General features: G+C 36.4%; 2 long non-coding RNA genes across 4 annotated transcripts; both read left to right on the top strand.

The window, feature by feature from the left end:
• Positions 1-9,755: 9,755 nt before the first annotated feature.
• On the top strand, positions 9,756-10,508 carry LOC131606598 (uncharacterized). Its single transcript, XR_009284912.1, has 3 exons — positions 9,756-9,878; positions 10,017-10,248; positions 10,329-10,508. It is a non-coding gene; the product is annotated as an uncharacterized LOC131606598 (long non-coding RNA).
• Positions 10,509-10,596: 88 nt separating this feature from the next.
• Positions 10,597-14,986, top strand: LOC131606597 (uncharacterized). Of its 3 annotated transcripts, none has more exons than XR_009284911.1 (8): positions 10,597-10,726; positions 10,922-11,070; positions 11,221-11,237; positions 11,363-11,860; positions 12,086-12,914; positions 13,030-14,025; positions 14,195-14,568; positions 14,676-14,986. It is a non-coding gene; the product is annotated as an uncharacterized LOC131606597 (long non-coding RNA). The 3 variants fall into 3 exon arrangements; XR_009284910.1 differs by having other exon boundaries at positions 10,922-11,237; positions 14,195-14,283; positions 14,396-14,568; XR_009284909.1 differs by having other exon boundaries at positions 10,922-11,237.
• Positions 14,987-17,195: the final 2,209 nt, after the last annotated feature.

Raw genomic sequence — 17,195 nt, 5'->3', positions numbered from 1 at the left:
ATAGTCCAGCCACACAGGATCCACGCCCAGTATCATCTTCTCTTCCTTTTTTTCTGTTTGTGTTTTTTTTTCTGTTTGTTTGTTTGTTTGTTTTGCTGTTTGTTTTCCACCTATTGACTAACAATTAACAACTCCCAATTAACCAACTAACCTAATAAAAATTAGGATTAGTCTTTTGTCACCAATTATTTTTCATAACTTTAATTAAGTAGTTTTTTTTAAAATCAAAAAAATTAATAATAATAAATTTTAGCTTAATTTTATTTAATTTCTTTTTTTAAGATCAATTTTAATAAACCTTTTAGGATTCAATTAGTTTTTTTTTTTATAATTAAGACTAATTTTCAATTCAAGATTTAATTAGGTTAGATTAGATTTAATTTAATTTAATAATTGTTTAGACTTAAGATAATTAACTTGGAATTTTGTTAATTTAAGAAATAATTAGGTTCTAATTAATTACAAACCTAAAATCTTTTACTAACCCTCTCAAAATTCCAGTGAATGTCGCATGCTTGTTTTTTAGTTCCGTTATTTAGTTATCATTTCATTTGATTGTTCATTTAAATTCTAGAAATCGATGTATAGGCTGCAAAGTTTTTTGTAATAGCTTAGATTTACGTTCTGCTCTTTACTTCCCGCATCCCCGGTTTTTTTGGTTGTGTAACCCCTCATCCCGAAGCCTTGTAATAGCGTATGATTTTATTTCCGCACTTTAAATTTCTGCATGATATTGACTGCGTGGTTAGTAATTTGGGAGTGCAACCCCTGAATTGAATTAGAATAATTTATACAAGATAAATATAATCGAATGCAATCACGTGATTGCTGCACACACCCACCTTTAGGGTAACTCCTCTCACTGCTGCCTTTCGATCAGAATAGTCAAGTCCCTTCGAGCGTAAGGACTCCTTAGCCTGTTGCCTTCGATAAAATCATCATAGTCCCTCGATATAAAGATCATAGTCCCTTCGAGTTGCCTACGATAAATATGATCTCGTCCCTCGATGTTGCCTCGATAAATGATGATTTTCCCTTCGAATGCTAAGGAGTCTTTACATGTTGCCTAAATGACTATTATATCCTTCCCTTAGACTACCTGCCCTCTTTATGGTAGGGACAGTCTTATGGCAAACGATACTTTTCTCGATGACCCTTCTACATCCAATGAAAGGACTTCCTACCCTCTTATGGTATGGATAGCCTTTTCAAACAAAAGACTTAAAGAACAAGAAAGACAAACTTAGGGTAGGTGGCTCTTAACTGCTTGCTCACATTCAAACCAAACTTTCAAATGCTTTTGACACCTCTTTTCAAAACGATTTCAAAAAGGTTACGCTTATTTACAAGCTAAAGTCCTTATTGAAAACCTCTTTCTATTCACTGCAAACATTTTCAAACATTTTAAAGTGAGCTAAGCAATTAAGAGCCCATGAATAACCATGGATACAAAGGGTGCTTTAAACCTTCCCTTTGTATAACCTACCCCCCGAACACAAAATCTTTCAAAGGTCTTTCCTGTTCTTTTTTCCTTTCCAATTGGATAAAATAAAAGTCAGTGGCGACTCTTGCTTACCGCGACATTTCAAAAAGTCAGTTCTCCCACCGTATTACAGAACTGGCGACTCTGCTGGGGACGCTTTCGAATAAAAGAGGGGTTACCTTAAAGTTTAGGATCACTTAAATGTTTTCAATTGTTTGTTTTGATTGCTTTATCTTAAAGGTTGCTTGGGAATTAAATGAAGGACGAATCCTATACCCGGATTCAAGTACACTTAAGATAGGAGTGGCATAATCATGGCGACCTCTTTCACATATGTGGGAGATGAGTCAATATGAAGTTCACACTTAAGTTAGGACTCCATAGATATATACACACCTTGCTCAAATGAGGGAGGTCTATGTATATACCTTTGGGTGCGCCGGAGCTTAAGGACCTTTAGTTACCCTTTAACCCATCTTGGCCTTTAGGACGTAGTAGGGGGCTACTCTTGACAAATGTTGAGGGCCTAGTCGCTACCCGATACTACAACTCAGATAGGTTCTTTCTTAAAGTATCATTGCATGATGCGAATGCATCATGTCCGAGGGTGCTTTAGAGGGGCTGACAATTCTGAGTAACCGGTAGAACCCTATTACTAAATTCTCTCTTATCCATAGAAGTACCTTTGGGAAGGGTAGTTACCTGGTCAAACTTCATGCAAGCTTTTAAACCTAAGGACACTTGTGTGTCTTGCTTGTGTGTGCTGCTAACCCTTTGATTTCCTTGCAGGTTTTGTTGTAGGACTTGTTTGTCCTTACTATCTTACATTTTGCCTGATGCATTGCACTCTCATAACATCATGACATCATGACATCATGACATAGCATATTAACTAACCCTTTCAAGGATCTTAGGAATTTGGGGCGCACAATTGCAGGTGCTAATTATCAAGGATTAAATTCCTATCAAGGGGCAAGAGGATTTATCTTCCTCCGGCCACATACCTTCGAATTCAGAGACTCAGTATCTATCAAGGGGCAAGAGGATTTATTTTCCTCTAGCCATGTACCTTCAAATTCAGAGATATCTCGAATCAGAGGCTATGACCCAATCGATATGGTGAGCTTGATTCTCAAAGAAGGACGTTCAAAGACAAAAGTTAGAGTTCTTCAGACAAAGCTGTGACCGACCAATTTCTAAATGTCGCGAACTAAATTACCTAAAGATCCTTGAAAACATTGCATCTACATTCATAAACATTGCATACCAGGTTTCCGCAATAGGCTTCCCATTCTCTCTCACTGTTTAATTCAGCACAGATGGATCTCGAGCAATCAGTCAAAAATCTTCAGGCTCAAAACAACCGGTTCCAAGAGATAATCCTTAACTTGGCCAAGGGGCAAGAAGAATTGAAGGCACTCCTATTCCTGGGTACAATTACAATGCGAGATGTGCTTATTATTCGAACAATCCTGATCATGATGTAAAGGATTGTAGACCGTTGAAGCATGTGATTCAAAACTTAATTTATGACAAGATCATTGATTTCAACTCACTTGAGGAGCCTCATATGGCTGATACCGCAAAGGCCGTAATGAACGTAACCAATCTGATGGGGCATTTCTGATCTCTACACCGGCACCACAACAACAATGTAAGCCAGATGTACCTCAGAGTCAATTCACCAAGATCAATATGTCGTCGGCTCAAGAGTTACTACATCTGTTGAAGATCAGATTGATTACTCTGAGGGACGCTCCTAAGAATTCTAACACCTCCACTCCTGGCTATAAACCCAATGCGAGGTGCGCGTACCATTCCAACAGTCCTGGACATTACACAAACAATTGTTGGACATTGAAGAATAAGATTCAAGATCTGATCAATGACGGAGAAATCAAATTCAACCCTCCTGAAAACTCCTGTGGTGATCACCGCTCCTATACCTAGTCATGACAAGACTGATTGACGTCTAGATGGACGAACTTTTGGATCATTAGATCTACTTTTATTTGCAAGTTCCTTTTCTGTTTGATTATACATTTGACTCATGATAGACATTATCTGTTTTAATAATCATCATCAGTGCATTGCATATGTTTGTCTTGAATAAATTATTTCGCTATCTCTCATTTTAAATTATGTCTTTACTTTGTTTATGTTTTGTGATACTCAACTCCTGCTAAGCTGTAAGATTTTTGAGGGAGGATGACGAAAATGATGCCGCAACCTCATACAATATGCTTTCGAACAGACTATGCTGACGATGTACAAGCATTGTTTCAATTCCTAAAAAGTGGAGATATAAGGATGTTAATCCCTCGTCAACCCCTTTGAGCCTAAGGTGTAGGAGTTTTCTTTCAGCTACAAATTGAAACCCTTTAATCATAACCTGGGGCAGGGTAGTTATTCAGTTAACTCAATTATATCAGTTGTTTTTACACAAGTAATGATGAGTTCCTGTAATCATCAAGCCAGGCAGTCAATATCCATAAAAAAGAAAAGGAGATAAAAATGTTAAGTCAAAACCTATGAAGGAGACTTATCAAAAATCAAAACATCCCGCTGACTGTAATCTCAAAATAAACAGTTCAGGAAAAAGTTAGGGATAACAAAATCAAAGTTAAAAAGGAGGTTGCTAAAAAATTTTCCTCGACAAAAGAAAACATTTCAAAAGAGGTCACTAAAATCCTCGACAAAAAGAAAGGATTACAAAAAAGGGATGACTGCTTGTCCAAATAAACCTCCGGTACTTTAACCATCATCAAATATCAATGTTACAACTTCAAGCTTTGCTAAGGCTTAAACGCAGAGTTAACTGAGCATAGGATCGAAGAACATCACGAATATTGGGATGGGTATAAATAAATTTTTGAGCCATTATCCTTTGTTTCTTAAACCGTGAACCAAGCCAAGTTACAACCCTTGAAAGTCCTAACTGAAGCATGGTTAGTTCGAAAACATACTGTCACCAAAAAGGTATCCCGACTCCTTAAGGATTACTACAAATGCTGAGTTGATATCTCCTTTTACAGACATCACGTTTTATAAACATCACGCTTTTTACATCTTCTGTTTTAATACTTTCAAAAAATCAAGACAGACATATGCACTGCATCTCATGAATCCATTATTAAACATATTTTGCTACATAATTTCAAATGTTAGCATTAGGAAGAATTTGCACATGGTACAATTAATGACCAAACGTTATCTCGACAGACGAAATAAGTTCAAAAGCAACGTCTCCTATGTATACATGGGGCATGACACAGTTGATCTAGTCGATCTGGGGCAATCAGGTCAAGATTCCGATAATCTCTCAAGAATGCCAAACAATCAGGGGCATGCATCCAAGTGGGTCTAAAGCTACATCCCAATCTACATGGGGCATTGTCCTAAGTCTATGATTACCGGGGGCATGTCATCCATAATACACATCTCATAAAGTCCTCGCCAGGCGAATCTCTTCAAATTCCCTAATAAATAGGGCAAAACTATGCAAGGCCCGTTTGACAATCCGCTCAATAACTCATCGATGTGTTCTAATCAACACAAGTCCAAGAATGAAAGTCACTATAACTACTGGGGGCAATATTCAAAGCATCCATGCCTTCCCACAGTGATGGTTTCACGAGATCATATCCCCACAGAGTAATCACTAAGAAGATATCTTCAAATGTTCTCCTCCCAACAAATACTTAGTTCCTCAACAGAGGTTACATCTTCGACATTGCCGGTTCCCCGACACTTTTCTCTTATCCAAACAAGGTTATTCATCTCTTTTATCCCCAGTCAGGGTATAACAAGATCAATCATTCAAATGGCTCTCATCCCCAAGCAGAAATCATAAATCCCCAGCTGTATATCTTCAAGACAAGATCAGACATCAAAATCACAATGATATGGAGACTTATTTTCTCAATCAAGAAGGAATCATGAATACACTCCAAACGGCATAAGCCGTGTTCATACATCATATATCACATACATATCCATACATTGCAAACAGTGTCTCATGATAAACTCATACATACAAGTTTCTCATTTATTTTGAGAAACTTATCACATAATACATGCATCATGACATTGCATAAAGATTAACTTTACCTTTTTCAGAATACATGTACAAATAGATAAACAAAATCTCCAATCTTCAAAGATCTAATTCAGTTACTATGAACGGTACTGACATGGTCAACTCTCAAAGATCTAATTCTATCATCATGAACAGTGTAGACACGATCATCTTTCTAAGATCTAATTCAGTTACTACGAACGGTGCTGACACGATCAACCTACAAGGATCTAATTCTATCATCACGAACAGTGTAGACACGATCATCTTTCCAAGATCTAATTCAGTTACTACGAACGGTGCTGACACGATCAACCTACAAGGATCTAATTCTATCATCATGAACGGTGTAGACACGATCATCTTCCCAAAATCTAATTCAGTTACTACGAATAGTGCTGACACGATCAACATTTAAAGATCTAATTCTATCATCACGAACGGTGTAGACACGATCATCTTTCCAAGATCTAATTCTATCATCACGAACGGTGTGGACACGATCATACTTCAAAGATCTAAATCGGTCACCACGAACGGTACTGACACGGTCAAAGAAAGAGACAGACAGACTGAATCATAACACCCTCCTTCAGATATGGTCTAACGAATGACTCGTTCTGATATTCTTCTTCAGATATGGTCTAACGAAAGACTCGTTTTGATATTCTACCATCAGATATGGTCCAACAAAGGACTCGTTCTGATATTCTTCTTCAAATATGGTCTAACGAAAGATTCGTTCTGATATTCTACCTTCAGATATGGTCCAACGAAGGACTCGTTCTGATATTCTTCCTCAGATATGGTCTAACGAAAGACTCATTCTGATATTCTACCTTCAGATATGGTCCAACGAAGGACTCGGTCTGATATTCTTCTCAAGATATGGTCTAATGAAAGACTCGTTCTGGTATTCACCTCCAGATATGGTCTAACGAAAGACTCGTTCTGAAATTCTACCTTCAAATACGGTCTAATGTACGACCCGTTCTGACACACTCCTTCGGATATAGTCTAATGGACGACTAATTCTAACTCTCATATTATCAACATCCGGATGGCATCTTTAAGCCCATCCCGACACAAATTCCAGTTTGACACTCACTCAAGACATAAATCAGAGACAATTCAGGATCTGAATCAGTTGCTACGAACAGTGCTGACGATCGACATTCAAATCGACGTTCAAAAATGACGACAATGAAGTCACGACAATGGAGTCACGACAATGGAGTCACGACAATGGAGTCACGACAATGGCGTCACGACAATGAAGTCACGACAATGGTGTCACGACAATGGAGTCACGACAATGGAGTCACGACAATGACGTCACGACAATGAAGTCACGACAATGAAGTCACGACAATGGAGTCACGACAATGGAGTCACGACGATCGAGTCACGGCGATCGAGTCACGACAATTAAGTCACGACAATTGAGTCACGACAATGGAGTCACGAAAATTGAGTCTCGATAATGGAATCATGACAATAGAGTCACAACAATGATCCCGACGCTCAGTGTAATCGGGCCAACAAACCTCTCTTAACACACCGAGCTCAGATACAATCTAGTGTTTGACTCCTTCTGAATTCCATACTATCAGAAACTAGATGGCATCTTAAAGCCCATCTCCGACAAACACCTCTCAATACTTCAAGCTCGGATATAGTCTAACGTACGACTTATCCTGACTTTCGTATTTATCCAGATCAGATGGCATCTTTAAGCCCATCTCAGTCAACTTTATCTCAATATCCACATGGCATATCTAAGCCCGTATCATACATAATGTTCCAACACCTGGGTGGCATCCTTAAACCCATCTCCGGCAAAAAGCCCCTGTCTCAGTAAGGGCAAATTCTTGGGTATTCTAGTGTTCAATCCTCTTCTACCTTCAGATTTCGGCTGGTATACAAACCAATCTACATCCTCAGGTATAAGAAGATTGAACAGGGGAAGCTGTCATACCCCAAAATTTTCCCATCTCATTTTCATTTTCAAGCTCATCTGAATGTCAAAAGCTCAAGACTTGACTGAGTGTACACTCTCCTAAGCAACAACCCTCCAGCTAGGGTTTTGATCTTCTCTAGGAGAGATCAACTTCTGATGCCTCAAATAGACTTCATGGCTTCGCACATGTCCCAAAGGATCCTCACGCCAAGTTTCAAGCTCTAATTCATAGGATTGCTCAGTCAACTGCTCAAATGATCAATAGTTGATTGGTTTGACTTAAAAGTCAACTGCGGTAAAATTGCAGTCAAAATTCCTGATTTTTTGTCAACATCAACATTCTAATGTTATATTCATCATTTGTCAAAGGTTGATCATGAATCATCAAGAAAAGATCAAAATCCACAAAAGAACAAAGTTGCTAAATTAGGGTTTCTAGGTAAAAGTCAACTGAACTTTGACCAGCCATATCTCTCTCATATTTTCTCAGAAATTCCTCAAAGAAAGATCATTCTCAAGGAAATTTGATTCTCTACAACTTTGATGTTGGGCCCAAGGTCAAGAAATGCTTCCGCATAAGAGATATGAGCCAAAACATTACAGGTCCTTCTAGAAGCTCGCAAAAGCTGTTTTTGGTCAGGAGCCTTATCACAAAGATAAAATCTCCGAACGCAAAATATGTTCCAAAGTGGCTTGTAGAGGACATCTTGGGATTTCCAAAAAGTCCTATAACATCTCCATTTGATAAATATTGAGAGAGTTATGACTAGTGCAAGTTGGACTATTTTTGAGAAATGCTTGAAATCTTAAATGGCAAAATTCACATTTTTAAGTAATGGGCCATGGGTTATATCTCACACACGTGATTGTAAGATCAAAATTGGCCCAAAGACCATTTGGATTATATTTTATAGTTTTATTTTATTTATGTTTGAATTTATTCATATAAATTCATTTTTAAATCAAATAAAATCCAAATAAACCCAAATAAAATCATGTGAATGTCTCATTGACCAAATCAAGTCAAAAATCCATCCCAACTTCGTGGAGAAAGGGATTGGAAAGAGAATGGATCTAAAATAGAAAGATTGCATCATATTTCCAATCAAATATTCTCACAAATTTTTCTTCAATCAAGCAATTGATTCTTTCCAAAACAAAAACCCTAATACGTTCTCATATATATACTCATCAAGAGCAGCCAAAAAGGGGACGAAAGAAAAAAAAAAAGAGGTGAAAGAAACTAAGGTTCCACCTCTTTTTTCTTTAAGAAGATCCGCAGGTACCTATGTTGAAGGTGATGAACAGTAGCTCGGACAAAGAAGACAAAACGAGTGGCGTTTTCATGCATTATTATTGGCTGGTCAAAGTTCTAACCACTCTCTCCAAATCCCATTGGCCAGTCAACTCTGCAGGATTTTCTCTCTCTCTCTCTCTCTCTCTCTTTTCATTGGCTGCGTATGGCAACGCTGGGGCCCACAACAGTCTTTTGTTTGACTTAGCCCATTAAGCTTGTTATTTTGATTATAATATATTTCAGGTATCGTATAGATGACTAACAATTTGCAGCACACATGGTAACTAGAATCCTTGGCATTCGAGAAGGCAGGGGTTCGAACCCCAGGCAAGACATTATATTTTTTCATAAAATACATGTTATACCCTTCCAACGAATCCAATGCATACAACCATGCAAAGCCTACGTTGCACCTTCATTCTCCTCCACGGGATCTCCGTTAACAAGGATCTGACGCCACAAGATGAAGTCCACCATGGAGCTCCATAGTCCAGCCACACAGGATCCACGCCCAGTATCATCTTCTCTTCCTTTTTTTCTGTTTGTGTTTTTTTTCGGTTTGTTTGTTTGTTTTGCTGTTTGTTTTCCACCTATTGACTAACAATTAACAACTCCCAATTAACCAACTAACCTAATAAAAATTAGGATTAGTCTTTTGTCACCAATTATTTTTCATAACTTTAATTAAGTAGTTTTTTTTAAAATCACAAAAAATAATAATAATAAATTTTAGCTTAATTTTATTTAATTTCTTTTTTTTAAGATCAATTTTAATTAACCTTTTAGGAATCAATTAGTTTTTTTTTTTTTATAATTAAGACTAATTTTCAATTCAAGATTTAATTAGGTTAGATTAGATTTAGTTTAATTTAATAATTGTTTAGACTTAGGATAATTAACTTGGAATTTTGTTAATTTCATAAATAATTAGGTTCTAATCTATAATATAAGAAAGTTCTATCTTTTTGAACTTTCTATGTGGTGCTGCCAAGTGGCTTAGTCTTAGAGCAGAATTTGTTTCTTCTTGATGCGCCATGTGTAATTTTGATGATTAATGAAGGTATGTTGTTCCATATTCCACAATTGATGTCTCATATAATTGGCATTAAGTTCGGTTTGTCCATGCAGCTTCTATGCTCCATTATTATGTGTTACAAGCAGAACTTAATGAGGACTTTATATGCTTCTTTCCATTCAGCTTCAGCATCGGTTATGGTTATGTAATGAAGAGTGGAATGAAGAGTTTGTAACTCCTACATGGTTTTGTTATTTATAGTATTGGTTGGCTACACTTTTCTGCAGTATCATACCAGTGTTCAATATGGCAAGACCATTAGCAAAAATATGTGACATCAATGACAGCAAAGAACTTATGGAAAGTTGTTTCGAACAAGAGGGAGCATTTTGAGATGATTTTTGTTGATGTATCGGTAATGAAGTGAATTGTTTGGTTGTTTTTTCATATATTGTTTTTGGTTTGTTGTATGTTTGATTTTAATGTTTTTTCCAGGGTGGTGACATACATGTTGTTGCTATTTATAACATGTTTAACGTATTCTTCTTTCATTTCCCAACCCTCAAACTTCCCTGGATGTGCCAACTGCTACGAAATTATGGCCAGACCGGTGGCGAAACTCTACGACATCAACGATCCCAAAGAGCTGTGGAAGGTTTCTGTTTGAGTGCATCACAAATGGAAGGTTGTATATTTTTATGTATATTTGGGGGTGAATACGTTGTCCCTTTTAATTTCAATGGCTAATTTTCCTCTAATTCACAGATTATTGTTATTGATATGTGCTGCTGAAATTTTATTTGGTCTTGCTTTCAACAAGCAAATGCGCTAAACAAAGCAGTTGCCGTGTTTCACGGGCTAGAGAAATTGCAGAAGAATATGCAAAACAACAGGTTAGGCATCCAGCTAATTTACATGCCCTCACTGCAGTATTTTTATGTACTTTTTTAGTTATTCTCTTCACTCGTCTTCTTCATCTTTATAAACTCAATCATCATCCTGAGGCAGTAGTTTGTGAACCAGTATATAGTATTTTTAAGGATTGTGATTAACTTTGGCTCACATGTATTCTTTCTGTCATTTCATAGCAAAGATTATATGGCTGCCACACCATCCTGGGCCGTCTATGAAGCTGAGGAAGGAGGATTTGATCCAGCACAATTGAGATATAGCAAAGAGAGACGCCAACGTGTACCTATGAATTCTTGAATCGTCTATATCTTACTTAATGTTTCCGGTTAGTCTGTTTGCTGGCGTCCCTTTAAATTAAATAGTGGACTATTACAAAGTGCTATATGATTGTATTGATGCTCATATTTAGGACTCAAATTTCACTGATGAAGCTAATATTAATGTTGGCATTTTTGTCTGATCAATGAAATTGCAGAAAAAACCAGCGAAAGGGTAAGTCTGTCTTTATCTCCTGCCATATTTTATGTCTCAGTTGTTTGTGTGTGTATATTTTAAGAGATTTTCAAAGAATCTATGTTAATCATCCCTGTGTTAACCTTAGCATATGTGTTTCACAGGTTACTTGTCCTATTGACGAGGGCACATTTTTTAGTGTTGATCTGTATCTTCTTGAATCAATAGAGCTTAAGAAGAGGACGAAGCATATTTTGGAAATTATTGAAGAGGTGAAATGGATAGATGTTGACCTTGACTTGCTAACAAGGCTTCACTTTGTCTTCGCTCTTTCTATTCACGTGTCCCGGGGTTATTATGTTATGTCTCGCTGCAGCCTACATCTAAGTATATGATCCAGACCGGTTATTATCTCTGCATCTTATCAGACGGTATAACTTCATCTGTACAAGCTACTGAACCGGATGAATTTCCTCTATCGAGTCAGGTTGAAGACGGGTCTCAACACTTACAGACTGATGATAGTGAGATTAGCATTAAGTTGCTGTCATTATCAGAAAGGTTTGTTGACTTCTAGGCTAATAAAGAAGCGAAACTAGAAGAATGGCTTGAAGGAACCACCAACCATGATGATTCTTGCAACGCCGATGACGAAAAAGAAGGTTAGTTCAGTTACACTTAATAAACAAACTTCAGGCTATATATTCTATTGTGTAATATTTAACAATATCGTAATATTGATTATTCATTAAATGATTTTCAATGGTGTAACAATCTATTCTTTGAACAAACATGATATATACAGTATTGGATTAATCACCCTATTACATATTCACACTGCATTTCATTTCCTGAAACTTCAATGTTGATTTCATTATGTCTGACAGTTGAGAAGCTTCTTGAGAATGGCGAGAAGACCAAAGTTGGAGACAGTGACTTCTAAAGTGAAGTACTATAATGCATGCAGTTCTGTCAGGGACCTTCAAGATAAGAGTGGTTGTAGCATAACATGTTATATATAATTATAGTCCTTAGATATCACATTTTCTCCAAGGAAATGCCTTTGATATGTTTGCATTTACTTTATGTTATCCCTTTAATGCATCCAATTCCTATCAAAATCGAAATAATCTGAGAACTAGAACTAAGACTGTGCTAACATGTTCTCCCTCTGGCTCAAATATAAGCAAAAATTAATCATATGTTCTAACATGTTCTCCCTCTCGACTAGAACTAGAAATTGTTTATATTTGACTCCGGAGGTAGTATTCTACATTGCAACTTCATCGAAAAATTGCATATGGGTCCCTGATTAGTGAACTCGTGATATACTATAACTGATATATGTGTAAATTGGTTCTCCAGTTGGAGATTACTGGATTAGTATTAAATTCTCAAGAAGGCTTTCTTTCATGAAGAGCATATCTAAATCATTGTTTAAAATTATTGGCATGTTTTGTTCTCATATTCTTGCAACGATGAGTCTCTCAGTTTTTCGGTGTTTTTATGGTAGTCCTATGCCTAAATTTATTATGACACATGGTTGGATTATTGTCTTGAGCATGCCATGTACTCAAAGCAATTCAATGCACAGATTCTGTTCTTTTCCATGAGCATCCAGAGTTGCTGGATTCTATCGTTTGAGTGTATTTCCATTCTAGCTCAAAAATATACAACAAAATTGAATGTTGGGGGCCTTTACGGGATGCAATTGAGGTAATATTAGGAAACGCTGAAATAAGTAATCTTGACTTTTTGCACTGGTTTTGATTCTCATGAGCGTTGGTTTAATTGTTTCAGTTTTGCTGAACGAATTTGTGTTGTGATGCAGGTATGTCAAGAGGGCAGGTGATGAGTCATCTGTGATCTGTTAGCGGCTTGATTCAGTGTTGAGTGCGCGACTGCTCGGTACCGATGGCCTGAAGTTGTGGCTTGTGTGACTGTTGAACCTTTTGTTTGTTGTCGCCAAGTTGGTATGAAGTTTATTCTTTTGCTTGAACTATCGTGACGAGATAAAACTTGTATCACGATACCTTTTGAATCGGGGTATGGTTATACGGTGTTGTGATATGTGTATGTTCAAGTTTAAATAGCCATCAGCATTTACAACATTGTTAGGAAATTTAAAGAAATATTGCGGTTTACTATTCCGATCCTGATTATGCAGACAAAGGAGGGCGTGGTCCGACACTCCCGGATCCATGATTTCCAACACCGTGTCAATATTATCTTGATGCCAAGAATAGTTAGTCTAAACTGTTAAATGTTAGTATTGAAACTGTTGATGGGATTTGGGGTTGAATGTTAGTTTGATTAGTGAAATGTCTTAGTTTGCAAAAGATGGTGTCATGGTACTGAAACTGTTAGTGGGTTGATTGCACTAGTTACAATCCTTTAGATCATATTTTATGCCAAACTGTCTTTTACATTTTTATTCTTTTCATGCTTTTCATGCTTTTCAGCCATTGGATTTGGAGCTGGATGGAACCTGAAGAGAAAAAATAGGAGAGGATCCATTTTCCGCTTTAATTGGCTTAAGTGTTTGTTTTGCAGCCTTTTAGTTTACAAGTTCATGAAGAACAGTTCATTAGATAAATGGATATGCCATTCGATTCGAGGGCGAGATAGATTGCTCGGTAGGATAAGATTGCTCTCACTCCTTATTGAGCATTAATGACACGCGGGATTAAAATAGAACAGTGGTGGTAATGGATGGAAATATAGTGAAGGGCTTGGGCTTTGAAGTCTATGATCGGCTTTGGCGGTGTTTGCGTGATTCGAGGTGCTGCTTCAAAAGGATTACTACTTATGGCTAAGCATGGTATTGGTGAGTTTTTCGACTTGATAAGTAGGCTACTGTTGTGTGTATTGAAGGCATGCTATTTTATGCTTCTATTGTTCTACAACTTCATTATTTTTTTGACCTTTCACATTCTACTGTTATTAGTGGTTGCATTATTGTGCTTTTTTATGATGGTAACATTTTTCTCTTTCAGGGATATTCACATCAGCAATTGCACTTTTCACTGATCTTGATGTTCTTATCAACCTTGTGTCAATTGGAACACTCTTTGTTTTCTACATGGTAGTAAATGTTGTTGTTTACCGACGCTACGTGGATGCAGGGACAACGAATGTTTTGATTACTTGTATTTTATTGAAATATCATTTATATTTTTGTTTATTTATATTGTTAGGCAGTAGACTTTGATCCAAACTCTTTGCGAAGTGCGCTACCTAAAGCAGTTTCATCTTTGGAATGGGCGATTTCTGAGGGAAAAGGAATTAAGTTTATGTGCATTGTACTGCAGGACTTGGAAGAGCTCCAGCAGTAGCAATATCTTATTTGTTCTGGTTTTGTGACATGAATGTAAGTCTTAAATCTTCACATTATCTGTGAATCAAGAAAGTAGTTCCTAACGAAGTTTTCCTTATGTTGCTAAGATTAGAAAATTTACATCAAAATCAATTTGACAGATGAGTTTAAAGCTTTCTTCAAGTGCTAATTTTTTCACAAATGAATATGGCCTTATTTTTTTGGACAACTAAATGAAGCATGTGATATTCTAACTTCAAAGATACCTTGCGGACCGAATAAAAAAGCGACACGTCGAGCTACTTATGATCTGGCTAAGAATGTTCCATGGAAGGAGTCGTTTGAGAGTCTTCCTGACCATGCTTTTGGGGATATAGCTGACTGGGAGAGGAACCTGATTCAAAATGGTGTCCGCGCTCTTCGTTATTTGATGTTGAGATGGAGTGTTATACTTTTGATTGACAGGTTAATGCTTATGGATCCTACACAATTTGTTGTCCTTTTTTAGGATTGGCATATTTATATAGATTTATAGGCATATTGCCTGTAACTGTTACGAAATATTCTATATAATGTTATTGATTGGCAAATAAATCAACTTTGTGACTTATGTCCTATGATTGTAGAATGTAGATTTAGTAAATAATATTTGAACATTCCTCTTCCATTAGATATAAAGTTGTTCAAGCTTCTGCATTATAGACACAACATAACATTGCTGCTATTTCTCTCGCATGCTATAGTTGAAACATCTTTAGGTTTCATAATGTTTGTCCATCTCATAGTATGCATGTCTAATATAATTAACTATAAATATTTTCTAAATTCAATCATCATATTTTATTAATTATTATTTTTTAATTAAATTTAATTTTCAAAATACGTGTCTAATTTATTTAGTAAGTTAATAAATTAGTTATTAATGTGTCTAATATATATATATATATATATATATATATATATATATATATATATATATATATATATATATATATATATATATATATATATATATATATATATATATATATTTGTTATGCATGAACCCTTCATCATGTAGTACATTATGCATTCCATTTTATTAAATAGTATAAATACAACATATTTACATTTTTGGTACACAAATTAATAATTTACACAATAAATTAGTATTACCAGGATTAAATACAATTCAAAAAAATGGAAGCTTAAGAGGTATGCATAATCCAAATATATTCAAATAAATATTTATCAAAACATCAAAAATATTTACAAAAATTTTAGGTAGACAAATAACTATTAGTTGACCCAAATGACACGGCACCAACACGTACCCGTGCGCATGCACGGGTATCGCACTAGTTATTTACTAACCTAAAATCTTTTACTAACCCTTATTTCTTCTCCCGAATCTTCTTCTCCCTCTCAAAATTCCAGTGAATGTCGCATGCTTGTTTTTTTACTTTCCGTTATTTAGTTATCATTTCATTTAATTGTTCATTTAAATTCTAGAAATCGATGTATAGGCTGCAAAGTTTTTTGTAATAGCTTAGATTTACGTTCTGCTCTTTACTTCCCGCATCCCCGGTTTTTTTGGTTGTGTAACCCCCCATCCCGAAGCCTTGTAATAGCGTAGGATTTTATTTCCGCACTTTAAATTTCTGCATGATATTGACTGTGTGGTTAGTAATTAGGGAGTGCAACCCCTGAATTGAATTAGAATAATTTATACAAGATAAATATAATCGAAAACAATCACGTGATTGCTGCACAGACCCACCTTTAGGGTAACTCCTCTCACTGATGCCTTTCGATCAGAATAGTTAAGTCCTTTCGAGTGTAAGGACTCCTTAGCCTGTTGCCTTCGATAAAATCATCATAGTCCCTCGATATAAAGATCATAGTCCCTTCGAGTTGCCTACGATAATATGATCTCGTCCCTCGATGTTGCCTCGATAAATGATGATCGTCCCTTCGAATGCTAAGGAGTCTTTACATGTTGCCTAAATGACTATTATATCCTTCCCTTAGACTACCTGCCCTCTTTATGGTAGATACATTCTTATGGCGAACGATACTTTTCTCGATGACCCTTCAACATCCAATGAAAGGACTTCCTACCCTCTTATGGTATGGATAGCCTTTTCAAACAAAAGACATAAAGAACAAGAAAGACAAACTTAGGGTAGGTGGCTCTTATCTGCTTGCTCACATTCAAATCAAACTTCCAAATGCTTTTCACACCTCTTTTCAAAACGATTTCAAAAAGGCTACGCTTATTTACAAGCTAAAGTCCTTATTCAAAACCCTTTTCTATTCACTGCAAACATTTTCAAACATTTCAAAGTGAGCTAAGCAATTAAGAGCCCATGGATAACCATGGATACAAAGGGTGCTTTAAACCTTCCCTTTGTATAACCTACCCCCCGAACTCAAAATCTTTCAAAGGTCTTTCCTGTTCTTTTTGCCTTTCCAATTGGATAAAATAAAATTCGGTGGCGACTCTTGCTTACCGCGACATTTCAAAAAGTTAGTTCTCCCACCGTATTACAATCAGCATCAGAAAACCCAAGGTAATTGTCTGTCGTCAGATTTGCAATACAATTCTCAAGTTAAGTGACATAAATCTCTTGTGGCACATGGGCAGCCTCTAGAAACTTCATCATAGCTTTAGCGTGGGTCTTGGAACAACTTAGGAGTGA

The sequence above is a fragment of the Vicia villosa genome, linkage group LG5 (genome assembly GCF_029867415.1).
Source record: "Vicia villosa cultivar HV-30 ecotype Madison, WI linkage group LG5, Vvil1.0, whole genome shotgun sequence".
Lineage (NCBI taxonomy): Eukaryota > Viridiplantae > Streptophyta > Magnoliopsida > Fabales > Fabaceae > Vicia > Vicia villosa.
Note: the sequence above shows the minus strand (reverse complement) of the source record. Positions and strands in the feature narration are given on the sequence as shown.